The sequence below is a fragment of the Pristis pectinata genome, chromosome 3 (assembly GCF_009764475.1).
Source record: "Pristis pectinata isolate sPriPec2 chromosome 3, sPriPec2.1.pri, whole genome shotgun sequence".
NCBI classification, from domain to species: Eukaryota; Metazoa; Chordata; class Chondrichthyes; order Rhinopristiformes; family Pristidae; genus Pristis; species Pristis pectinata.
The window spans coordinates 60,185,475-60,213,343 of NC_067407.1; the positions used below are offsets into that span (position 1 = coordinate 60,185,475).

At 41.1% G+C, this 27,869-nt stretch overlaps 1 protein-coding gene across 4 annotated transcripts in view; it reads left to right on the forward strand.

The window, feature by feature from the left end:
* astn1 (astrotactin 1) overlaps positions 1 to 27,869 on the forward strand; it is a 1,815,355-nt gene that overhangs the window by 665,321 nt on the left and 1,122,165 nt on the right. The gene's annotated exons all lie outside the window — the stretch shown is intronic.

Genomic DNA, 27,869 nt, shown 5'->3' on the forward strand with positions numbered 1-27,869 from the left:
ATATGGGAGGAAACCAGAGCATCTGAGGGAAACCCATGCAATCACGGGAGGAATATGCAAACTCCACACAGGCAGCACCCTAGGTCAGGATCAAACTGAGGTTGCCAGAGCTGTGTGGCAGCAGTATGTCTCCAAGTACTTCAAAACCAATGAAGACATTTTAAAATGTAATCACTGCAGTAATACAGTGAAAAATGGAAGCCAGCATGAGACAAATTAAGGTCCTGCAACAACATTAAAATAGATAATGCATTTTAGTAAGGCTGATTGGTAAATAAATGTTGGCCTGACACTGGGGAAGAGTTCTTCAAACAAGACAATGGAATCTTTTACATCACCAGGACAGGGATATGGCTTTCGATGTTACAAAATGGCACTTGAAACAAAGCAGCAGCTCTTCTGTTCTGTACTGGTATCTCAGTCCAGATTATGAGCTTGTCTTTAAAGTGGGGCTTGAACCTGTGACAATCTGATTCATAATCCAGAATGCTTTCACTGCTGTCATCATATTTATCACCCTCTGGTGAGGAAAATCTTTGTAAAATCTTTGTCATTTCACAATTTTACATTTATTGGTATTAGTTTATTATTGTCATTTGTACCGAGGTACAGTGAAAAACTTGTCTTGCATACCATTCGTACAGATCAATCCATTACACATTGCATTGAGGTGGTACAGGGTAAAAACAATAATAGAATACAGAGTAAATGCATTGCAGGTAGACAATAAGGTGCAAGGTCAAATAAGATAGATTGTGAGGGCAAGAGTCCATCTCATCGTATAAGGAAACTGTTCAATAGTCTTATCACCGTGGGATAGAAGTGTCCTTGAGCCTGGTGGTATGTGCCCTCAGGCTCCTGTATTTTCTGCCTGATGGGAGAGAAGAGAAGAGAGAATGACCCGGGTGGGCGGGGTCTTTGATTATGCTGGCTGCTTCGCCAAGGCAGCGAGAGGTATTAAGAGAGTCCATGGAGGGGAGGCTGCTTTCCGTGATATGCTGGGTTGTGTCCACAACTCTGCAGTTTCTTGCAGTCCTGGGCAGAGCAGTTTACATCCAATGATCTTCTTTCCTGGATACATTCAAGTAATATTCTTGTTTTTACCTTATAGGTAATAATTACATATTTACCCTACAATGAGACTAGACTCCATTTCAGTTTCCACATTTATATACTATAGACCTTGATATCTTTTAATCATTTATCTTTACCTATCTTCCTTAATGTGGAGGTCCATCTTTGTAGTTCTTTTCTTTTTCATTGATACTGATTTAGAAATAAGATAAGATAAAATAAGATCTTTATTAGTCACATGTACATCGAAAAACAGTGAAATACATCTTTTGCATAGTGATTTTTGGAGGACAGCCCGCAAGTGTCGCCACGCTTCTGGCGCCAACATAGCATGGCCATAACTTCCTAACCTGTACATCTTTGGAATGTGGGAGGAAACCGGAGCACCCAGAGGAAACCCACGCAGACACGGGGAGAATGTACAAACTCCTTACAGACAGTGGCCAGATTTGAACCCGGGTCTCTGGCACTGTAAAGCATTATGCTAACCACTATGCTACCGTGCCTGCTATCACTCACAAAATTAAGGTCTTTGGAAAATAGTAACATTATTTCCAGGGAGACCAATTGTGGGGAGACCAAATGCAGATTGTAGAGAAACATTGTTCATTCCACATGCGTGAACTTGGATGCCCAGTTGCCTGTCACTTCAATTCTGTATCCTTCTCACTCTGAACTTCACATCCTCAATATCCATTACTGTTCCTATGGAGCTCAATGCATATTTTAGGAATGCCTCATCATTCAACGAAACACATTGCAGCCTGTTGTCTACAGCACGGTTCAGCAGTTTCAGGTAATGATTTGGCTGCTATAATTTACACCTCCTCTCCCTGCAGTTTTAGATTCTTGTTCTATTACCAACTTGTTTTGTCTTGCATTGTTATATATTTTAATCTCCTTGCATTCTACCCCATCACAAACCTTTCCCTTTGCTTTCTTCTTTCCTATTCACTTTCCCTGCATTCTGGTGAAAGATCATTGACCTGAAATGTTAACTGTTCCTCCCTCCACATGTCTTGCCTGACCTGCTAAATGTCTTCTGAAGTTATTCAGATTTTTGGCATCCACTGTAATTTGGTTTTAGAACAGAGAACAGTACAGCGCAGGAACAGGCCCTTTGGCCCATGATGTTGTGCCAAACTATTTAAGCTGACGACATCTAATCCCTTCTGCCTGCACATGGTCCATATCCCTCCATTCTCTGCATTTTCATGTGCCTATCTAAGAACCTCTTAATACCCCTATCGTATCTGTCTCCATCAGCACTCCAGGCACCTATCACTTTGTGTTTGAAAAAAACCTGCCCCGCACATCTCCTTTGAACTTTCTCCCTCTCACCTAAAATGCATGCCCTATAGTATTAGACGTTTTGACCCTGGAAAAAAGATACTGACTGTCTACTCTGTCTATGCCTCTCATAATTTTATAAACTTCTATCAGGACTACCCTCAGCCTCCGCTGCAAAACTCCCAGAGTTTTGTTCTAAGTTGCATAATTCCTTGAATGTGAGAGTTCAGCTGAGTAAACCCTTGTGAAAAAAATTAGGTACTTGAGTTTTGTAAAAGGAGTGCAGGCGCAAAAAAGAATTATGAGACTTGATTGCAATGTGGTGGTTAGATCAGCATTCAGTGTACTTACTTGTGCTTTTGAAAACTATTTTTTATAGAAAACACAATAAAGCCATGATTATTCTACAATGGGAAAACCAAGAGAGATTGGGTGACTGCTTTGTGGAGCACCTGTGTTCAGTCCACAGGAGTGACCCTAAGTTTCCGGGTTACCTATCACTTTAATTCACCATCCCACTCCCACTCTCTCTGTGGCTTCCTGCACTGTCACAACAAAGCCCAATGCAAGCTTGAGGAACAATACCTCATCTTTCATTTGAGCATGTTGCAGCCTTCTGGACTCAATACTGAATTCCCTAACTTTAAGTAACTTGCTCTTTTTTTTGGTCTCCTTCAGAACTTTTCATTTCTCCCTGTCATCATTTTGGGTCAGTTTTTCATATACATGGATGCATTTTTACTTACAGAATATAACACATTATATGAATAAGAAGGATCTCAGTCACTGTCATTAGTGTGTGCAGACACTAATTGTCAATCAGGAAAGAGATTGGGACAAATTGTATGTTGTTGGACTCTCTTGCCTGAACAAAACCCAAGCAAAAAATGTACAGAACATTTAAGATGAAAATGCTGTAAATACTGAAGAGGTCAAGCAGCCTTCATGGAGATAGCAACAAAGTTAATAGCTCAGCTTTTGCAGGGGAAGTGCCAGTAGCACTTTGGTGGGCATCTTATGTCCTGCAGCCTTATCCCACAGTGGGACTTGGACACAGAAGGCCCTGTCGCAGAGGACAGAGCTACCAGTGGTTGCCTTTGGTTGATTCACTCAAAATTAGTGTGATCTTTTCACATGGAGAGTCAGGGAGTCAAACAGCACAGGAACCGGCCCTTTAGCCTAACTGGTCCATGCTGACCAAGATTCCCATCTAATCTATGTTTGGCCCATATTCCTCTAAACCTTTTCTATCCACGTACCCATCCAAGTACCTTTTAAGTGTTGTTAATGTACATGCCTCAATCACTTCCTCTGGCAGCTCATTCCATATACTGGGTGAAAAAGTTGCTCCTCAGGTTCCTATTAAATCTCTCCCCTCTCACCTTAAACCTATGCCCTCCAGTTCTTGATTCCCCACACCTGGGAAAAAGACAGTGTGCATTGACCCTATCTATACCCCTCATGATATTATACACCCCTATAAGATCACCCCTCATTTTCTCATGCACCAATGAGAAAAGTCCCAACCCGCTCAACCTCTCTCCATAACTCAGTCCCTCGAGTCCCGGCAACATCCTTGTAAATCTCCTCTGCACTCTTTCCAGTTTAATTGCATCTTTCCTATAGCAGGGTGACCAAAACTGAACACAATATTCCAAATGCGGCCTCACTAATGTCTTGCCCTCCTCATCACAGTGCCAAAAGGCATGGAGAAAGAAAGATGGTTGTGGTAGTGGCAACACTGGCGGTACCATAAGTGGCAGAGGGTGGATGTGGACATTGGGAGATGGAAGGTGAAGACAAAGGAAAGGCTTTCCTGATTCCAAGAGGGAAGCAGAGCAGTGAGAGCAAAGCTGTGTGAAATGGAACAGATGGAGTTGAGGGTCCCATCAAATCTTCAAAGAAAATCTTCAGTTGAGGAAAATGGAAGAAATAAGAGAAGATTTGGTTAGAAGATAGCATCATCAGAACAGGTGCAATGAAGTCTGGGAAAATGAGAGGGAATCTTTACGAGGAGAAGACTGGAGGAGGAATGCTCGTTTAAAATATAGAGGTTCATTAAAGTCAGTTATTCCATGCAAGATAAATTATTCCTTATGCTAATTTCAGATTAAAGTTTGCTTGCTTAATCATGTCCACAACTGTATGCTTTATAACCACAAAATGTGTCTCTAAATCAACCTTATTAGTTCATTCCAGCAGTTAAAATGTTTGAGGTAGATTTTTCAGTTAATTTCAGTTTATTCTTCCCCCACTGGGAATAGGTTTAGCTTCGGTCGTCATTTATTTATTTAATAACTGGAATCTTCTTTTTCATGCTTCAGAGCTGCTTCGTATTCTTGCATAATTCCCACAACTGAATGCATAAGCCTAAATCTGTTATTGCTAATGAATTAAAAGTTTCAGGCAAATATAATAACCTAACAAGAGCAGTAGGCCATTTAGCCTCTCAAGAATGCCCTAACATTCAGTCAGATCAGGGCTTCTTTGTGGCCAACTTCATATACAGGAAGTCCCTGGGTTACGTAAGGATTCTATCCCTGAGAACTTTCCTACGTTGATATTTCTTCCATCGGTTAGAAATGTCCATTTTCTACAGCTACCTATATTGTATCATCCTGCATATACTTCCTCTCATTCTTTCATTTTGTTGAATATTCATTTGCCATGACCCAAAATGAAGAAAAGGGAACAGGTCTACGGCAGACACCATCTCCCTGGCCCTATACTCATTTCTGGAGCATCTGGACAGTAAAGACACTTACATTAGACTATTGTTTATTGACCACAGTTCCATATTGAATACTATAATTCCAAGCAAACTCATCACCAAACTCCTGGTACTGAACACCTCCCTCTGCAACTGGATCCTTGACTTTCTGACCAACAGACCGCAATCAGTGAGGATAGGCAGCAACACCTCCAGCACGAATCTTCAACATTGGTGCCCCACAAGGCTGCATCCTCAGCCCCCTACTCTACTTCCTATGGACTCATGACTGCATGACCATCTACAAGTTTGCAGATGATACCCCCATAGTAGGCCGTATCTCAAATAATGATGAGTTGGAGTACAGGAAGTAGATAGAGAGTTTAGTGACATGGTGTCATGTTAACAACCTTTCCCTCAATGTCAGCAAAACAAAAGAGCTGGTCATTGACCTCAGGAAAGGGGGCGCTGCACATGCGCCTGTCTACATCAATGGTGCTGAGGTCCAGAGGGTTGGGAGCTTTAAGTTCCGAGGAGTGAACATCACCAATAGCCTGTCCTGGTCCAACCATGCAGACGCCACGGCCAAGAAAGTTCACCAGTGCCTCTACTTTCTTAGGAGGCTAAAGAAATTTGGCATGTCCCCTTTGACACTCACCAACTTGTATCGATGCACCATAGAAAGCATCCTATTTGGATGCATCTTTTGTTTTTGCTTTTGTATGGTAACTGCTCTGCCTGGGACCTCAAGAAATTGCAGAGAGTTGTGGACACAGCCCAGCACATCATGGAAACCAGCCTCCCCTCCATGGACTCTATACCTCTCACTGCCTTGGTGAAGCAGCCAGCATAATCAAAGACCCCACCCACCCAGGACATTCTCTCTTCTTTCCTCTCCTATCAGGCAGAAGATGCAGGAGCCTGAGAGCACATACCATCAGGCTCAAGGATAGCTTCCATCCCACTGTGATAAGGCTATTGAATGGTTCCCTTATATGATGAGATGGACTCTTGACCTCATAATCCAGTTTGTTATGACCTTTTACCTTATTGTCTACCTGCAATGCATTTCCCTGTAGCTGTGACATTTTACTTTGTATTCTGTTATTGTTTTTACCCTCTACTACCTCAGTGCACTGTGTAATGGATTTATCTGTATGAATGATATGCAAGACAAGTTTTTCACTGTACCTTGCTTGTTACAAGTGACAATCATAAACTAATACAAATACCCTGTATCTAATTGTTAATGAATAGCAGAAAACATTATTATTATTGTTATTACTACTATCTTGAAACACTTTTTAGAAGATTTATAGGAGAATTTGCATTGAGTCAGCTCTTCTGTAACTTGGGGAGCTTCTGTACCTGCCTGTTCCGCATACCCCTTCATATTTTTTTGATTATTAAAAATCCATCAGTCTCAGTTTAAAATTAACCAAGTGCTGACTGCCAATTTGCAAAAAAGAGTTCAAAATTTCTACTGTCATCTGGGTATAGAAATGTTTCCTAACTTCACACCTGAAAGACCTGGCTCTCAATATCAGGTCATGATCCTCAGTCCTGAGGTCCTAATGAGCTGAGTTTGTTTCCTTTTTGCTACCTCATCTGTTCCTTTTATATCTTAAAAATGTCAAACAAATTACCTCTTAACCATCCAAATTCCATGCTGCTCTAACCTCTGTTCTGAATTTAGACATTAAAAATCCAGGTGTTAATCTAATAATCCAACACACCCTCAAACTCCAAATTTCTTTCCTGGAGTGTAGTGCCCAGAACTGCTGAAAGTGTAGCAGCTGTGGTTAAACAAGGCCTTTGTGCATCTGTGCCATAATTCATTACACTTCTCCTCCAATTCTTCAGATATAAAGTTAAGCATTTAGTTGGTCTACTTTTCATTATTTTCTTTCCCCAGCTGTGATATTTTATTGATCTATATATGTTTCTTCTGGCTTTTCACCCTTTAGGAAATACCCAATTCTATCCCTTGTAGATGCAAAATCAATGAACTCATATTTTATCACATTAAAATTCATTTGTCAAAATTTTGCTTGTTCACTTAATCTCTTGATATCTCTATTATGACAAGCTCTCCACACTACAACACTGCTTATTTTTGTGTCATCAACAAACTCGATTGCATAATCTTTTACACCATACTCAGTGGTGACCATATCAAATAATTTTGGCCCCAGCCTAAATTCTTACAGTGTGCCACAAGTGTCATTCTACAAATTGGAGCACCACACCATTATCTCTGCAGTCTCCTGTTGCTCAGCCAATTTCCTATGCGGTTCCATAAATTATCTTTCATTCCATGGGCTTCATCTTTCGTCAACAGTCTTTTGTAAGGAGATTAACAAATGCCTTTGAATATTACTTATTAGACATTCTCTGTTCATGATTTTAGTCACTTCTGCAAAAGCATTAGATCAGGTCCACTGGGTTTGACCTACCCTTTACAAATCCATGCTGGCTTTCTCTGTGCAACTGCAAATCTCCAAGGTATTTGGTCAATCTATCATTAATTTCCCAACAATGAATGGCTAACTAATATATCATTCTCAGGTTTCACTCTCTCATGTTGTTTGGGGCGACACAGTGGTGTTGTTGGTAGAGCTGCTGCTTCGTAGCTGCAGGGATCTAGGTTCATTCCCGACCTTCAGTGCTATCTGTTTGAAGTTTGTATGTTCTCCCTGTGACCATGCGAATTTCCATTGGATGCTTCAGCTTCTTGCCGATTCTCAAAGACATGCAAGTTGATAGGTTACTTGGCCGCTGTAAATTGCCCCTATTGTGCAGGTTGATTCTGAAGGGAGAATAAAATGGGACTAGTCTAAATGGTTGCTGGAATGGTTGGGAGGGACTCAGGAATGGGTGGGGGGAGGTATGGGTGGGGGGAGGTGTGTGATGGTGGTAGTGGGGGAGGGGGCAATTGCTGAAGGCTCTGTTTCTGTGCTGTATGACTCTATCTACCTTAAAAATTGTTGACTAAATTTAGGGAAATTTCAGTTTTGTAATATGCAATTTGCTAATTTCGGATGGAAAATAAATGGTCCTGGGGATTTAATCATTCTGACTAGAACCTGTTCCTGTCAATACCAGGTTATCTGGGATTCTATCCTCAAACCACTGCAACAGTTAATGCGAAATAATCATTCTTCTCATCTGTCCTGTTTGTATTTTCATTCTCAACATCATTATCTGTTCTTAAGGAGGCCATAACATTCCTGACCACCCTTTTTCTTTTCATAATGCACTTACAGAAATATTTGACATTGCTTTTGATTTCTCTTGCAACTTTCTTTTTATATTTCATTTCTGTACTTTTTCCCATCAGTTTTCCTTCCTTGCTTTCTCTCCCAGTATTCGGAACAGCTTTACTTTTGAGCTGGAAGTTCTTCTGCACATAAATAGATGAGCTGAATGAGATGCTGTGCAGGGGACAAGTACCCATTTATCCTGATGCAACTACTGCCCAATTTTAAGTTCTGATCCATGTGCAAGTGTACACTTTCAGCCTGTTATCTGTTCTTGCAGTGACCACACAATAAGTACTTGTAGGTAAAGCAGTGCAGCACATCTGTGAAACTAATCCTGCATTAATTGACATGAGAGCTCTGGCACTTCAAGAGCACCTGAAGCATACCACCGCTGGACGTCATTTTGGAGCATTTTGGTGACAGGGTTCTGCAGGAGGTTCAGATAAACAATTAGTGGAACTTCAGGTTTACAGATACTGACCTCGGTGTCATAGTGATGTGGTGGAGAAGGGCTGGGTATTAATGTCCACAAGGGTGCCAGGAGGCCATCCTGAGCATTAGCATAGTGAGGAGATGAGAAGAATGAATGGCTGCAGGGATGATTTTCTCAGGATCTGGAACACATTCTAGGACCTTAGGACCTTACTTGTGAAGTAAGATTTTCATTGTAACATTACAAACATAGAAAAAAGGGAACAGTAGTAACTATTTGACCTTCAAGCCTGTTCTACCCTTCAATATGGCCATGGTTGATCCTCTATCTCAATGCCATATTGCCATTTTCTCCCCCTGCCCCCTGATACCTCTTATGTCTAGAGATAAATGCAGCGGTGTATTACTCAACACCCACATCATTGTCATTGCAAGATTTAAACAGAATGCACACACATGCACATGCACAGACACACATGCGCACATATTCTCACACAGTTACACACGTTCACACACACACTCTCTCACATGCACACAGACATACCCATAGACATTCTCTCTCGCAGACACTCTCACAGACACACATACACACACACACACACACACACACACACACACACACACACACACACACACACACACACACACACACACACACACACACACAAACAATGCTAACCGTTATCTGTCAACAACTTAAGAAGCAAAAATCTAAGATCTGAAGTAAAAACAGAAAATGATGGAGATACCCAGCAGCATCTATGGAGAGAGAAATGGAGGTACTGTTTGGATTGGTGGCCTTTCATTCTGGTGAAATGCCATTTGTTTTGATGAAACACCAATGATCTAAAACTTGAGGGCTGTCTCAACATATGGGAGGAGGATCCAAAGGCTTCCCTGCCTGCAGGCCTGGCTGCTCCAGGTAATAAGAGCTGGTGGGCATAGAGCACTCAGTCCTTGCAGAAATGGCTAATGGTGTACAGCAAGCTATTCTAACCTTCACAGAGGCTACACTCAAGGAAACCTCCACCTCCAGTCCAAACACAGATACGGAAACAAAGGTTTACCATATTGTATACCAAAGACCTCTGTCAGCACTGCCTTTGAAAATCTTAGCCTCCGAACAAATTTCTGCTTGATGTATGAGTGTGCCTCCTTGCATCTCTTGGACATTTTCCAATTATAATCCATTCTTAACCTTGGAGTGCCTGGTTTGTCTGCCTAGCTCATAGCATCTGGTTCCCTCCATAATGGACCACAAGACTACTTGGACCAGCATCCTTTCTTATTGACTCATATTCAGAACACTTAGTTCTCCATCTTGTCATTTCAAGTTGCTTTTGAAATTGCTGCCCTATCTTAAGATGACTTTCAGTGTTTGACTAGTTATTAAATGCAAATATTTCAACAGACTCAATTACAGTCTTTATGCCCGATTATAATTACTGTATTTTGCATCAATGTGCACAGAGCTAAATCCTCCACAGCTCATTCTTAGTTGAAATCAATTTGTTCCTCTCTATTGGAAGTCTAGTACGTTCATGCTGATAATGCTGTCTCCCTGAAATATCGTGGCATACGATAAAATCCAGTGAAGTAATTCAAAATTTCCAGCCTTGACATTTATTAATTATATATCTTACATTATCCTTCATCCTTCAGTTGTAAATATCTGTGTCAATATATAACTTAGAAGCATCGAAATTTATGGCACAGAAGTAGACCATTTGGCTCATCTCTCATCACATTCACTGTGCCCTGCACTCAGCATGATAGAAATTTCTTTGTAGTTCACACAGTGAATTTGCAATCAATCAAAACATAGATTTAGATGGAGAAATTTCTTCAGTCAATATGGTGATATCAGTCCTGAACATAAACCATTTACAATTTCAATTGTTTCTTTCAGTTTCTTGCTGCTTCTTCGATTCAGTGTTCAGCGCTACCGGAATATGGTGGTGATGCCTCTGGAGTAATAATTCATAGATCCAAACTGATGGTCAACCATCATGACTGCAAATTCCAGGGAAATTAAAATTTGTTTAAATGACTAAATAAATCCATGTCAAAAAAACAGTGTTGTTAATAGTGATTGTAGAACCACTGATTGTTGCAAAAATGCACTGCCTATAAAAGAAGCAGTGGCTGCCATCCTTTTCTGCTTTGGCTTTGCATGTCATTATGGGCCTGAAGCAATGTGATTGACTTATAACTATATTCTAGCAAACTACTGAGATGGGGGATGTCAGAGGCAAGGTTTTTACACAGAGAGTGGTGGGTACATGGAACCCACTGCTGGCAGAGGTGGTGGAGGCAGAAACATTTGGGACATTTAAGAGACTCTTAGATAGCCACATGAATGATAGAAAAATGGGGGGCTATGTGGGAGGGAAGGGTTAGATAGATCTTAGAGCAGGATAAAACGTCGGCACAACATTGTAGGTCAAAGGGCCTGTACTGTGCTGTAAAGTTCTATGTTCTATGTATAGAAAGTAATTCAAGAAGGTAGCTCTTGGGGCAACTAGCAGTGGACAATGTACACTAGTCTTGAAATGATACCCATAACCCAGGGCTAAAAAGTGTAATTGGTTGCCTTCTTGGCCACATGTTCTTAGCTACTGTGTGGAGAAATATTTTCTTCCTGCCCTCTTAACCTTTTATAAGCTACCTTAACATATCTGAAGATTTGCTTTAGAGTTACTTTATATACTGCTCAGCATTTTGTTTAACTTTGAAATATTCCCATCTTTCCGTATGACAGAGAAAGAAGCCATTCAGCTTATTGATATTATGTTGGCTTGCAGAGCAATCCCACTGCCTGACTTATTTTCCCTGCAACCTAATTCTTCTCACATTCTCATGAACTACTTTCCGCCGCCATCCCTGATTCTACAGCTTACCTAGGGCTAATTAACCAAACAACCAGCAGGTCTTTGGGATGTAGGAGGAAACTAGAGTACCCAGGGGAAACTCGCACAGTCATGCAGTGTAAACTCCACGCAGACAGCACCAGAGGTCAGGATTGAACCCGGGTCACTGCGTCTGTGAGACAGCAGCTCCGTGAGCAGTGACACTCTGTTGCCCGTAAGTACCGCTTATTACATTTGAGTAGCCTAAGCTTATTATTGTTTTTTATTGCCCTGCTCCCTGGTATGGGAACTACTTTTGCTACATTCCTCTGTATTGCTCTGAATGCCTGAACTCCATGTCCTCTTCCCAATGAGTTCTAATCTCCCGATGGGCATGTGCATTTCTTATTTTTTTGAGAAACTTCTTTATCAAAAGAGTGGTGACCATGTGGAACTCGCTAACACTGGAAATGGGTGAGATGAATAGTATAGGCGTGTTTAGGAGTATGGCAGAGAAGCATAAAAGTGAGAGAAGAGAGGTTTAATATATTGGCATAATCTAAGATGGGGGAAGATGGGAGGAGGTTTGAATGGCACGTAATTACCAGCACAGACCAAAAGGTTGGGCCAAATTTGTCTGTTTCTCTTTTGTTTATCCTGAGTAATCCAATGTGTATTATTGACAGAAAGCAAAATTTACTTTGTAAGCCCTAATATAAATGTAATAGAACTTCCTGTCTGAGATTTTGGACATCTTCTGTTGAGTATTCAAGCTCAGTGCCACGTGACTATAATCATCTACACTGAAGTTACCTTCGAGTTTCTGCTATGCATATCAGTGACAAGAAATAGTCCCAGTTTGGACATTGAGATATCACTGACATCTTTCACCTTTCTTAGCTTCATTTCCTTCCCATTACTCAATTATATATGCAGCTTTTATCTGCGACGGTTACCAGTCTTAGTTTGTTAAGCTGTCATCGACAAAGTCCTCTTTGAAATCAGTCCGTGCTATAGTAAATCAGTATGTCTTATAGACTTGAGGATTAACTAACTTAAACAATCAGAGAAGATTTGCCCAGTTTAAAGGCTGTAGTTTTTATAAATTAGATAATTTTTAGATACATTTTTGCCTCCTTTTAGCCATCTGCAATCCAACTGCACTAAACTTAAGCCTTGAAACATAGACAGAATTGGTGGTATATTGATGATAATGTTTTCACTGGTGAAATAACATTCATAAATTAATCATTTAACATTCTTGTCTTGCTTATCAACAAATCCAGCTTCATATTGATTCTTCTCGGGCTTGGTCTCCACCTTGATAACTGCTATGCTGTTAAAGATATGGAACCATTTTTAGGTGTTTTCTCCATCACCTACAGAACACAGCACAGCCAATCCCCTCCCCTACAGAGCACAGCACTGACAATACCCCTCCTGTACGGAACACAGCACTTCCAATACACTTCCCCTACAGAAAACATCATTGCCAACACCTGAACTTCCAGTGCTTTCTGTGTGGAGTTTGCACAATCTCCCTGCAACCATGTGGGTTTCCTCCCACATTCCAAAGACGTGTGGACTGTTGGGTTAATTGGCCAATGTGAACTACTCCTGGTGTGTATGTTGGTAGCAGAAGCTGTGGGTACTTCTGGGAATGTGGGAGAAATAAAATGGGATTAGTGTAGGCTTGGTGGAAATGGATGGTTGCTGTCAGTGAGTACTTGGTAGGCTGAAGGCCCTGTTTCTGTGCTGTATGACTCTACTTCCCACTGTCCCTTCTGGAGGGGACTGTGGGAAGTAGTCATATAGTCGTACAGCACCAGAGGAAGCAACTCTGGCCAATTTCCTTTTCTCAAGCCCAAAAATGTTGTCACTAATTATAATGGTCCCACCTGATTTTCTACCTATGGTTAGCAATGAACAATGTGTGAAATTACTTTCAAACACAACATGCGTTTAGTTTACAGTCAACTAATCTACCAAGTAAATAATTAACATCATTGTACAACCCAAACAGCCATTTATTTGGTTTTTAAAGGATGTGAGATAATTAGAGATAAATCTTTGATATTTGGATGACTTGGAAATACTGTGCATAGTGTAGTTGTGTAATAAAAGGCTACCTTTGTTTTGTCAGCAGTTAAAGGATTTCTCATCAAATGTATGTAGAAATGGCTTCTCACCATCTAGATGCAATAAAGTGAAAACACTGTTTAACGCATCAATGTTTTTTTCAGAGCAGGTTGGATTTTTAGATGAAAGCAACTTGCCCCTAACAATGATTCCTTTCACTGGAAATTATTTTTGTACAAATCATACCTTGGCATCACTGCTCTGTGATCCAACAGAGTTTGTTAAAGCTTTAAGTGCCTTGAAGAGAAATATTTCATTCTGGAAAATCTCCCTGAAATTACAAATTTATACTGCTTGAGAGAAAATAAACCCCTTGGTAAAATAGCTCTCAGTGGAATTTCTGTTTTAATGAACATTGGTCATTAATTCAAGCTTGCTTAATGTAAAGTTTTACATCAGAACAGTTCCAACCCATTCTTCATAAGGAATTGAACCCTTGCTGTCTAACTCACAGTTTATGTTTGGTTAGTTTTAAGTATCTTCCAGAAACATGGTGAGGTGGTATCAGTTTCTGCTCAGCATTACTTCATTACATAAAATTGTGCCAGAGTTTGGTGGTGGTCCACTATTGATTTACCAGGTGAGTCACCAAGAAATTAACCCAGACCCCATGAGATTTCATAGCATCAGGTCCAAAAGCACCATGCAATGGACGGAGCTGAATGATCCTACAACCAGTGGATCAGGTTGAAGCTCTACAGTACTATTACATCTGGTTGAGAATGGTGATGGACAATTAACAGCTGATGCAGGAAGGGGGCTCCAAGAACATCCCCATGTTAAAGATGACAAGGAACAGTATGTGAGTGGTAGAGACAGGCTGAGTCTTTTGTAACTAAGTTAAACCAAAGTGCTAATTGGCTTCCTCCTGAGATCCCCATCATCAGAGAAGCCAGCCTTCAGTCAATTCAACTCACCCCACATGATATCAAGAAACAGCTGAGAGCATGGATGCAGCAGAAGCTACATGACAAAGCAATTTCGCAGCTACTCTCCAGAAATAGCCACACCTCCAGCCAAGCTGTTCTAGTACAGTTACAATATGGCATCTATGTGACAATATGGAAAATTGCCCAATTATACCCTGTTCACAAAAAGCAGGACACATTCTATCTGGCTGATTGCCATGCAAACTGTCAACCTCAGTAATGGAAGGTAAAGGTGGTGTTGACAGTGCTATGAAGCAGCACTTACTTTCCGATTATCTGTTCACCAATGCTCACTTTTGGTTTCACTGGTACTATTCAGCTCCAAACCTCATCACAGACTTGGTCCAAATTTGAACCAAAGTGCTGAATTCCGAAAGGGAGGTGAAACTGACTGGCCTGTCATGAGGAAACATTTGAATGTGTGGCATCAATGAATCCTGGTTAAACTAAAGTCAAGGGGCATTAAGTGGGAAACACTCCAATGGATGGAGTCATACCTCGCCAAAGGAAGAAGGTTGCACATGTTGGATTCAGTCATCTCAGCCCTGGGGCATCACTGTTGGGGCTTCACAGGGCAGTGTCCTAGGCCCAACCATCTTCATCTGTTTCATCAATGATATTCTTTCCATGATAAGGTCAGAAATGGGATATTTGCTGATGATTGCACAATGTTTAATTCCATTTGCACCTCTTCAGCAAATGAAGCCATCCATTTCTGCATGCTATGACATCTATGCTATGCTATGACAAAGTTCAGGCGTGGACTGATTAAGTAGCAAGTAATATTCATGCCACAAAGTGTTGGGCCAAGGCTTTCTGCAATAAGACATGAAATAATCTGCCCTTGCAGTTCATTGAGTCCCTACCGTCAATGTCCTGGAGGTCACCATTGACCTGAAACTCAGCTAGGCCAGCTGCATAAATACAGTGATACTAAAGTTTAGTTATAGTGCAATAAGTGTCCCAACACCTGACCTCTCAAAGTTTTTCCTCTATCTACAAGGCACAAATGAGGATCATGGTGAACTACTCCTCATTTGCTGGATGAGCTCAGCTTCAACAAGACTCAAGAAACTTGACACCCTCCTAGACAAAACAGCCCACTTGATTGGCACAAAATTGACCGTTGTATACATTTGTTCCCTCCAACACTGGTGCACAGTGGCAGCAATGTGAACTGTCTACAAAATGCTCTATGGTTACCCCAACAGCACCTATCTGAGGAAGTAACAGGCAGGATAGATAAAGGAGAGTCGGTGGATGTTGTTTACTTGGATTTTCAGAAGGCCTTTAACAAGGTGCCACACATGGCACTGCTAAACAAGATAGGAGCCCATGGTATAACAGGAAATGTACCGGCATGGATAGAAGGTTGGCTGACTGGCAGAAGGCAAAGAGTGGTTGGCTGCCAGTGACTAGTGGTATTCTGCAGGGGCCAGTGTTGGGTCCGCTAGTTTTCACGTTATATGTTAATGATCTGAATGACGGAATTGATGGCTTTGTGGCCAAGTTTGTGAATGATACAAAGATAGGTGGAGGGGCAGGTAGTGTTGAGGAATCAGGGAGTCTGCAGAAGGACTTGGACAGGTTGGGAGAATGGGCAAAGAAGTGGCAGATGAAATAGAGCGTAGGGAAATGTATGGTCATGCACTTTGTCAGAAGGAATAAAGGCGTAGGTTATTTTCTGAACGGGGCGTGAATTCAGAAATCAGAGGTGCAAAGGGACTTGGGAGTCCTAATGAAGGGTTCCTGAAAGGTTAACTTGCAGGTTGAGTCCATAGCAAGGAAGGCAAATGCAATATTCATGTTAATTTCAAGAGGACTAGAATATAAAGGCAAGGATGTGATGCTGAGGCTTTATAAGGCATTGGTCAGACCATATTTGGAGTATTGTGAGCAGTTTTGGGCCCTATATATGAAGGATGTGCTGACATTGGAAAGGGTCCAGAGGAGGTTTACGAGAATGATCCTGGGAATGAAAGGGTTAACACATGAGGAGCATTTGATGGCTCTGGTCCTGTACTCGCTAGAGTTTAGAAGGATGAGATGGTGGGAGAGAAATCTCATTGAAACCTACTGAATATTGAAAGGCCTGGATAGAGTGGACGTGGAGAGGATATTTACAGTAGTGGGAGAGTCCAGGACCAGAGAGCACAACCTCAGACTAGAAGGATGTCTCTTTAGAACAGAGATGAGGAGTAAATCCTTTAGTCATCGGGGGGTGAATCTGTGGAATTCATTGCCACAGATGGCTGTTGAGGCTAAGTCATTGGGTATATTTAAAGTGGAGGTTGATAGGTTCTTGATTAGTAAGGGCATCAAAGGTTACAGGAAGAAGGCAGGAGAATGAGGTTGAGAGGGAAAAATAAATCAGCCATGATTGAATGGTGGAGCAGACTCAGTGGGCCGAATGGCCTAATTCTGCTCCTGTACCTTATGGTTTTCTGGTCTCTCAGTCTGATGATCTGTGCCACTAAGAAGTATCAGGTCCTGGGAGTGCCACCACATTCAGGTTCCCCTCCAAGTCACACACCATCCTGATTTGAAAATATATCACCAGTCCTTCATTTTCATTGGGTCTGAACCCTGAAACTCCTTCCCCAACAGTACCAGCCTTGACCAGGACTACAGTGGTTTAAGATGGTGGTTCATCACCACTTTCTCAAGGGCAGTTTGAGATGGGCAATAAATGCTGGCTTTGTTAGAGATGCCTACATCCAAAAAGTGAACAAAGTAACAAAATCATAACTTGAATAGTTTAGGAAACATGGATGTTTGGAGTTTGGAGGAGTGTGGGTGGGTTGGCATGGTTGATTTAGGGTTTAGATAGGTTGGTGGGAAGCAGTATTATGCTAGCCTGCACCCGTTGATTAGAATACAGACAGCATGCGCTGCTTGCTTGGCGTAGGCAGAGGAGAAGATAGGAAGCAATCTCTATGTTGCAGGAATCATTCCAAGTTTTTGATTAGAAAGTACCGGCAGAAGATTGCCAACAAATTCATTGCCATTATCCTTTCTATCCCAGGTCACAAGATGTAGTTTCAGAAGAATATTTGACTTGGATTGTACAAGCACTTTTCAAGCTACTGCTCACCCTAACCTCAGCCACCCTGTTGGAGAGCTCACATCTCCTTCCACACTCAGCACCACTTCAGACCTCATATCCACAGCTCACATCCCACAAAGACAATGATCTTATTCTTTCATGAAGAATGTCAATAAGCTTACAAGATCCTCACCAATATAATTCCCATTTTCTTGGAGAAAGAGCTGAAATATTACATCACTCTTTGGGGGCCAGCTTATCATTGTATCCTTTCTCCCAATGAAGATGTCAAACTGGAAGACCTGGTAACAAATGGAAAGATAGCCATGGCTACTGCCATTACTCAAGGATATGCTAAGTGGGACTTTTTTATTTTTAATTCTCCTTGTCTCTTCACTTCATTCATCCAACAAACACCTCATCATAAGCTGCAGATCGATTCCAATATAAATTGGTCTTCTGTGCTGTCCCTTGTGTCAGGCTAACTCATGTTTCCTCTCCCATGTACCTTACTTATTTCAGCCCTATGGATGTCTTTCAGCTAAAGTTTGGGTGATGCCTCAGCACTTCGTCCAACTCTTCCAGCCACTAGCTCAGACACCAAATCTCTGGAACTCTGCTGTGGAACAGATGACATTACTCCCTAAAAACTTCTTTTAAACTATCTAAGGTGACTCCTGTGCTCCCAAGTCAGCCATCCATATATAACGGAAGACAGCTTTGTTTTAAGGTGTGGTATCACAATAGGTTTCACTGCATTGCTGATGGAGCTGACTTCTTGCACAATGAAATGGGGACATTCCTTCATGCTTTGTACATAGCCTTATCTAGTTTGCAGATGGTCTCCTGCATACTCTTTAGTTTTTTTGCAAGCTTTCAGGAAGTAACCCTGTGCTGAAAGCATTTCATTATATGTATCCGTAGACTTCATCAGTAAGTCACTCCTCAAGGTCACCAAGTCCACTGTAGTAGAACAAACATGGAGCATCACTCTTAGATGAACTGGTACAGGTTATGCCTTTTCTGCTTGTCCTAAATCCTGTGCACTTATTCCTGCTGAGTCATCTTTTGCAGATAAAAAGAAAGGCTTGTATGTTTACAGTGCCTTTACTGAACACCAGAGACCTTAAAGCACTTGTAGCCAAACAAGCAGGATTGATGTATTGTAGAAACTTTAGCAGCCAGTTTACACAGAGCATGATCCCACAATAGCTATGTAATAGTGGTTAGATGAACCAATTCAATTATATTGACTGAGAGATAAAAATGTTCAAGGAAACAAGAGGGAAGTAGTTCCCTTTTCACCGTAGAGCAAAGGTCACTGTCATGATGTCTCTCAAACTTTAGAGGTTAGCTTGGACGAGGACTTAATTTGGGTCTATTTTGAATAAACAGACCAGATCGGACTGACAGAGGCCTCGATTGGCATAATGGCCTTCACCTGCTCAATGCAGTGGTCACAAGCCAAATGAATATTTACTCTAAATGTTCCCTGCATTTTGAAAGGAAGGGTAAACTTTAATTCATCCCCTTTGATACCATTCAGTCTTCAAATGAGGGGTTCCTTTTCATTATTTTTATTTAATATTTCATGTTTGCAGCTATTTCTTCTATATTTACATGGATGGACTTCAAGTGATTCACGGCTCTTGCGCCTATGCACCATTTTCAGTCCATGCCTATTGATCCTACTAGAAACACAAAAGACTGCAGATGCTGGAATCTGGAACAAGAAACACTGCTGGAGGAACTCAGCGAGTCAAACAGCATCTGTGGAGGGAAATGGACAGATGAAGGATCTCAACCCGAAATCTCGACCATCCATTTCCCTGTACAGATTCTAGTGTATAGATCCCGGTGAGTTTCTCCGTGGGTCAGGCAGCATTTGTACAGGGAAATAGACAGTCTTGCTATTGATCCTGCTAGTTTGTTTTCTTCTTCTTGGGCAGCCTTTGGGACCGAGGATGACTTTCTTCTGCAGGTTGAGAGGTGGCCAATAAGATCATTGAGGAGACCAAAGATGGTGCAGGAGCTAAGAGCGGTTGGGTGGGTGGTTTGTAAGGTTCCTGTTGCTTACACGGGATCTCTGTATGCTCCAAATTCTTGGTTTTCAATTTCATCCCAAATGCTTCTTCTCCACTCTGACTGATCATGGGCCACAGATTCACAGGAATCAATGAGGAGGTTGCATTTTTTTCAAGGCAGCTTTGAGCACAATTTGAATCTTTTCCTCAATCTGCGTGGTTATCTATTCTTGGGCCAGAGTTCTGAACAGTGTCTGTTTTGGGAATCTAGAACAACATGGCCTGCCCTTTGGAACCAACTGAGTGTAACCTTTATAAATGGGTTGCTGGCACTGCATTCCGTAAACAAATAAATAGTGTGCCTTTAACACCTACATCACCCTTCAGGCTTCAAAGCAAGATATGCGTGCTTAGAATACAAGCTCTGGTCCTGATGTAGTTTTAGTATGATTGCCTGTTCTTACAAGGCACAGTTATGCATTCAAGTCTGTTTTGTTTTAAATGATGTGGGTAAACTTTTGTCAAGTTGCTCGCTAAAATTTTCAGTGGGTTTATTTTTCAGTCAACCTCAAGTTGCAGCTGTAAGCACATTCTAATGTCATTCTGATGAGCACCTAAACTATCATTTACACTCCAGACAGACTCTGAAAAGTCATAAGCACCAAGATGTGTGGAACCATTCACTGAATAGTTAGTTGGATTTGACCTTACCTGTTTAATCTTCATGATAGTTTGTGCAGTGCATTGCTGGAGGAGTGAGATGGAAGTGGTGTGAGGTGCTTCACGGGGCACTTGAGAACTGAACCAACATTGTGAGCAATTGTCTGCCTCCTTAAGAATTCTGACTGAGAGATTATGAAGTCAACAGCTCAAATGTGAACAATGAAATGCTGTTTGGAACAATGTCTTCAAAACCAATTCAGATATGGAAAAAAGAAATAAGGACAAGGGAACAAAGACTAAATTAAGAAAGGGGCAGAAAGAAAATAACATGTATTTTTATGAAATCAATTTTTAATATCTTCTATAACAATTAAGAATTGAAGAATTAGACTCTGCACAGTAATATTCAATGTGAGGTAGATTGACTGACCATTGCCAATCTCTGTCATTTTAATAAAAGTGCATTTAGTCATGAATTGACTCAACTTGTCTTTCAAAGATGAGTCTACCTTGTGTCTGAAATAGAACGTCAGGAGCCTGTTGTACCCTGTGCTCTTGCATAGGCAGCCAGATAAAAGGATGCCCTTTTTAGAAAGATAATAGAAAAGTGACATATCTTCAGCTGGCAGCTTCTCCATTTTCACAGTTGTGCTTCTGCACTCAATCCCCTCCCCGCTACCCAATCCCATCTCCCCGTACCAAGTTGCCTCTTAAATAACCATGGGCCCCATCAGCCGCACTGATATTTTGACAACAATTTTAGGCCTTTATCTTTAATGCTGTGGATGTAATGGAGTGGATATTTAATATATTGTTTGATAAGAAGAGATCCAAGTGCGAATGTCTTTTTCAGCTGCAGCTCTAAATAACTTGAAATAGCCTTTTCCATCCTCACAGTTTTAAATTAGATAAGCTAGCCATTACAATCAGAAGTAATTGCCATCACTGCAACTTTATTTTTGGTGTGCCCATTAAATTAATATTCATCTCAGCTATAACCATTAAGTGAATCCATTTTCTTCCTTAGTATTGCTGTGAACGTTTAGAGATCACTGTGCTACTGGAAAATTGCCAGTGAATATAGGCTTAAGCCATTTTGCTGGCTTATCTGAAGCTGCAGCCAGGGCATAACAGAATACAGTAATGGTCTGATAATCCATACTTTGCATCCTTGTGACTGATTTCATTTTGTTCTCTTATGAATGGACACTGTCAAATTTCAATTAGTGAAGCATTTTTAGAAATGTCAATAAATGATTGGTGTAATTGGTGTCTTCAGAATTTTAACTGGAATAGCTTTTCTTCTTTCAATCTTGAACATTATATTGGAAGCTGTGCTTGCCACCATTATAATTCCTGTTTTTCTTCTATGGGTGTGAAAAGTCTTGGTACATTTTACCACATTAAAAACTCAATGTAAATGCAAGTCTGTGTCCATGTATGCATGGAAGATTAAAGTTTATTTCATCTATAAACTTACACTTGCTGTGACCTGAAAGTTTCCAAATTTTATGTAAGCCAAGCTGTAAGAACCATATTGTTGGTGTATTGGTCATAAACTGTAATGAATCACAATTTCATCTGCATACTTATAATTTTTGGCCAAAACTGTGAACTTGTGAAGGTCAACTTCAATAATTCACAAATTAACGCATTGAGAATGTGAATTCCCCATTGTCCTGTCTCGATGACTTTCTGTTTGAGGCTTTTTTAGATTCTCTTTCTTGCACCTTTGACAGCTGTAAACAGCTGGAGCGATGATAACATCACCAGAGTCATGTAATGCAGTGATGTGATGTCTTGTGTGGAGGTGGCAAGGAGCCCTTTGTTCTAAAACTGTAGAAGTTTACAAAGTCTTCCTGAATTTGCTGGCACTATTTCAGAAGTGGATGAAAAGCATTGGCTTTATGATCAAATTTCGACCAGCAGTGAGCGGCAGCTCATATATTCCTCATTATATTTTGGAAGGGAAAATTACATTATTTTAAAAATTATAGATCTTTTATGGTGTGGACAATGCACTTTTCCCCCTTGGGTTTTACCCCTTGTGGATTTTTTTTTAGTGCATGATTGATGTGGATTTATTGCCAACATTTATCTCAGTTAACATTGCAGATTTGATAAGCATCTCGCGCGTTATTCTTAAGGTGTAGTTCTCAATGAAGATGACCAGCTAATCTAAAAGGTTAAGAGCAGTGTAGAATACCATGTCTTCTGCAGTTTTCTGCTGCAGCCTGTCTTGTACTCTATTGTAGGTTGCCATAAGTAGTGTTGAATGTAGATGACCAAAGATGTACAGCCTTCCAAGATCCTGGGACACTCTTTCTCATTTTTGTCTGATAACAATGATATAGAACATCATATTAATGCAAAGTTACAATTTTATAAATGTGAAAAGGAATAAAAAATATAATGTGGAGAAGAAAAATAGTTCGCCATAATGGCTACCTTGAATAATGCATAGTTGAGGCAATAAGATGCTCTTTGGAAGCTATCTTTAGAAAAGTGATTATCATTTAACACCAATGTACACATAAACAATCATTTGAGGGTTGAGGGAGAGGAGTCTATTGTCCTGCATTTTAAGTTTCTTATTTGTGTACATCATTGCAAATTAGTGCCCAAAATGTCAACACCCTGTAACAGTTGTTTACATATGTGCTTGAAAAAAATGCTCAAGAAACTTCTCATCCTGTTTCAAAGTGTACTCGAAAACTAGTTATCTTAATTTACAAAATACATCAACATCACTATAATGGATGGAAGTTCCACAGAGATAATGGCAGATCAAATGGACGATAGTAAACTGGAAACAGGCCGTCTTGTCATGAGCAGCAGCAATGTGGTGTCAGGGCACTGGAGTGTGGTAGAGATGGGTATGTGGATGATGCCATCCTCGAGGAAAAAAAGCAGATCTGTGCTCCACAAAATGTGTGCAGCTCTCCTGGGTGAGCACTTGGCAATCCTTGTAGTTTGTTGGAGGACAGATTGGTGGAATATTGCAATCTTGATTGACACTAATCTTGTTTGAGACTGGTCATCACTGGGATTGGTTCTGTTGTTGACCCATTGATCTCGATGATCATCATCGAGAAAATGTGAAATTGAGGAGACTGTTCCACTGTCTCTCCTGAGTGGTGGAGGCAAAGGTTTTGGTGAGGTTGATTAAGGCCTTATATAGTGGCTGGTGCTACTTCTTGCATTCCTCTTGGGGTTGCCACACAGTGAAGATCATGTCCACTGTATGTCTAAGTGGACAGAATCTACTGTGCAATTCAGGAAGCAGTGGTAAGAGGTGGTTGAGAGGTTCCATGGTAATGACTTTTCCTGTGGCTGATGGACGAAAGATCCTTTGTAATTACCACAGTCAGACACCTTCTTTCTTGAAGATGTTCAAGATCACAGCATTGGGATCCCCTGGATAGCCTGCTCTTCCCCGATGTGTATTATGAGATTGTTGATTCATCACTGATGGTCTTCACTGCTGAGCTTTGGGATTTCTGCATGGATACTGTTTGCTCCTGAGGTCTTGTTACTTTTAGTTGGGATGTGAATTTCTTGGCTTCCTATTGGCCAGGAGAGGTGGCAAGGCTGGCCTGAATAGGGATGGAGTTGAGAGCTTTCATATTGAGGACAAGGGTAAAGGCTGAAGAGGTTTTCAGGGTATTCCTTCCAGTTGACTGCCCCTCTGTTCCTGATGAGTTTACCCCCATTCTTGGCCCTAAGTGAAGTGGAGCATTGGGTATTTGAGTTCTAGGTGGCCAGGATAGTGCTGAAGAACCTGCATATGTCATGCTGTCAGTGAGGTACTGAGCCATTACCCCTCTTGCCACCCACCAGTTATTCTGGAGGTCCTGGGTTATCAGCTGGATCTTTGCCTTCAGGTGCCAATGGAGCTGTTTCTTTTCCCTTGAGGAATGGTGGAGATTCCAATTCAGGATCACCTCCTATTTGTGGTCAATTATCTCCTCATCCTCATCAAACTATTCCTGGGTCTTGGTGGAGAAACCAAGTCTGAGCTTGTCCACAAGGCGATATTACCAGGTGGACAGAGGAAAAGATTCAAGGATGTGCTCAAACCCTCCTTGAAGAAATGCAGCCTGCCCACTGATCTCTGCCCATGACTAATCAGAGTGGAGAAGGAGCATTTGGGAGGGTATTGAGAACATTCAGTCCATGTATTGGGAGCACGCAAAGACCCTGTGTAAGTGGCAGAAGGATTGGACCACCTCAAACTACTCACCTGCCTGCCCCATCAGTTGCTTCCTATCCCATCTGCAGAAGAATCTGCAGTTCCCACATCAGCATCATTAGCCCCCTAGAACACACAAAGCTAATCATCCTCAATCTTGGAGGGACTCCCTAAAAAGAGGATAAACTAGATGTGAAGCTTATATCCTTGCTACTTGTGTGAGTGCGCTAGGATTTGAATAAATGTTAGGTGTGTGTCCTTGTCAATGGAAATACATTGTAGGTGGGTGAAAAGAAAGGGAGCAGGGGCAGGAAGCAACTGATGAGACTGAAAACCCTGCAGAGAGCTGGGACTAATATGCCTGCAGGAATGTTTGCTAGTGCTGGTGAGAAGGTTTAAAGTGATGTGGTGGGGGTTGGGGCAGCACGAACATTGATGAGATGGAATAAAGCAAAGCTGGAAATGGAAGCAGAGGATCAATGTGAGTTTGGAAGGCAGAGGAGAAAAAATGTGGGAAAATGGACAGCATTAAAAAAATTACCTGCACTTATCTAATACCTTTTTACGCTCAGAGATCTTCATAGTCAATTTGAATGTCATCCCTGTATAATGTAGAGAGGAAGTAATTAAGCAGAGCTTAAAGCTGTCTGGTGAATAAAACATTTAAACTGGAGCACAGGTGGACTTTTAGCCATAGGGTATGTTATTGGAACATTAGCTTAAAGAAGAGCAGAAGAGCCAGGTCTGCAATCCTGGATACAGGGTTTTCAGGTGTGATCAAGAAGGGATTAAAAGAAAGGAGTGAGGTTGAAAGAGGAAAGTGCTTTTGTGAATGTGGCACATTGTGCTTGAGCGATGGGCTTCCAGAATTGGTGTGCAAGCTTATATACTGATTAAAGAAATAATTATAGTCACAAGATGTGAGTATGCAACAACAGAATGTGGTACATTGTGCTTGGGCAGTTTTAGATTTACGAACAAAACTTGGCAGGGCAATGTGTATCAAAGGAAGAGTACTCTGGTGATGGTGATCAGAATTCAGTTTGACTTAATTTAGTTGTGGAAAGGGTTGACCAAAAGCATATAATTTCTCAGTTTGGGAAATACCAATTTTACCTGGTTGAGATATGATTTAGCAAAGGTTGACTTAAAACTGCTACTCGAAGAGTATTCAGTGTTAGAGTAGAGGGAGACATTTGAAGAGGAGATAAGGCTCAGAGCAGATTTAGTCTCACAAAGAGAAAGTAAGCCTATCAGATCTATACTCTTCTTGTTCCCCACACACGTCAAGGATTTGTCAATCCTGGATAAAATGCATCTCAGTCTTTTAAGCAAAATAAGGAAGCAAGGAGCAGATGCTACTTCATCAGCTTTCAGCCCTCTCCAGTTACTGGCGTGGCAGCCGAGGAATGGTGGATTTCTACCATTGTACCATCAGCAAAGGATAAATTAAGTAATTACAAGCCAATTCAATGATTGATAGAGATGACTGGAAAACAGCACGATCTGGAGAGACGGTCTCAAACACCAACTGTTACTTAGGAATTCCGCATTAAACTATGCTTGCATAGATATTCTGTCAATGTAACCATAAATTGAAAAAAAAGCTTGAAAACGCGCACCACCAGGACAGTTTCTATCCTGCTGTTATATGTCTCTTAAACGGACCTCTTGTATGATAAAGATGAACTCTTGATCACTCAACATGGCCCTTGCACCTTATTGTCTACCTGCACTGCACTTTCTCTGTAACTGTAACACTGCATTATGTGACACTGTATTCTACATTCTGTTATTGCTTTTCCCTTGTACTACCTTGATGTACTTATGTTTTGAAGTGATCTGTATGGATGAGATGCAAACAAAGTTTTTCACTGCAGCTTGGTACATGTGACAATAATAAACTAATTACCAGTTACCAAATTTAGGGATAATTCATACCAGAACCAATGAAGGGGCAGGTGAAAATATGAACAGTGATCTTTGTCTTTACTATAACCAAGAGCTTGGTTGTGCCAATATTGCTTTGTATTTGAAATTTATGTTTTCTCAGTTCACTGTTAAACTCACCCTATGAATGTTTTCCACACAGAATGCTTACTGAGTTATTACACCCCAAAGATTATGAGCAAATGTTTCTCTTTGGCACTTCTGTATATTGTCACTTTTCCTCAATGTTTCAGTTCAGATTTGACCTTTATTAGTCATCCCTAGATGTCGAGATATTGACTTTGGGAATGTGCAAGGGACCTTCACTATGAGCTAGGGTGGAAATATATTTATTTATCTGCTTTAAACAATTTTAGAAACTGAAAGGGTTCTTTGCAGTGAATGTGTTGATAGATGAACCCTCACCTTCTATTAGTAGGTTAGGCAAAAGAAATGGTGGCCTAGAAATTCATCTAAGTTGTTTATCTAGCTTTAAAATGTTGTTACAGGTCTCTCTTATCTTAGTTTAAAAAGCTGTAAAAGGATCACAATATTCAACTGTGCCATTGCTGGACACTTATCAGCCCTTAAAGGCATATGCACACAGCACCAAACAGCACTCTTCCAGCTACTGGAGACTGATGCTACCTCCTCTGTGTTGCTCCACTTATTCCTGATGCAGGAAGCATGCTCCTGTGTTTTTTAAGACAATGATGCATCACGTCACTTGTAGGAGGCTGCCTTCTGTTCAAGGGGCCACAGAGATCTGTCAGTGTGATAGCCAGGTGTTCCTGACAAGAGTTTGCCAGAGGAACCTCTGTAAAGAGATGAATGTGGTCTGTGAGTGACAAGACTTTGGGGAAGCCTGCAATGGCAGCACATATTACTGAAAGCAGAGAGAGAGAGAGAGAGAGAGAGAGAGAGAAAGAGATGGGGGGGGGAATTAATTCTGTCATTTGTAAGAATGAACATAAGTACATTCAGTGGCATGCAAAAGTTTGGGCACCCCTGGTCAAAATTTCTGTTACTGTGAATAGCTAAGTCACATCACACCATCTGTAAAAAAAAGCTGAAGATGAAAAGAGGATGGCTTCTACAACAGGATAACGGTCCTTAACACACCTCAAAATCCACAATGGTCTACCTCAAGAGGCACAAGCTGAAGATTTTGCCATGGCCCTCACAGTTCCCCGACCTAAACATCATCGAAAATCTGTGGATAGACCTCAAAAGAGCAGTGCATGCAAGACGGCCCAAGAATCTCACAGAACTAGAAGCCTTTTGCAAGGAAGAATGGGCGAAAATCCCCCAAACAAGGATTGAAAGACT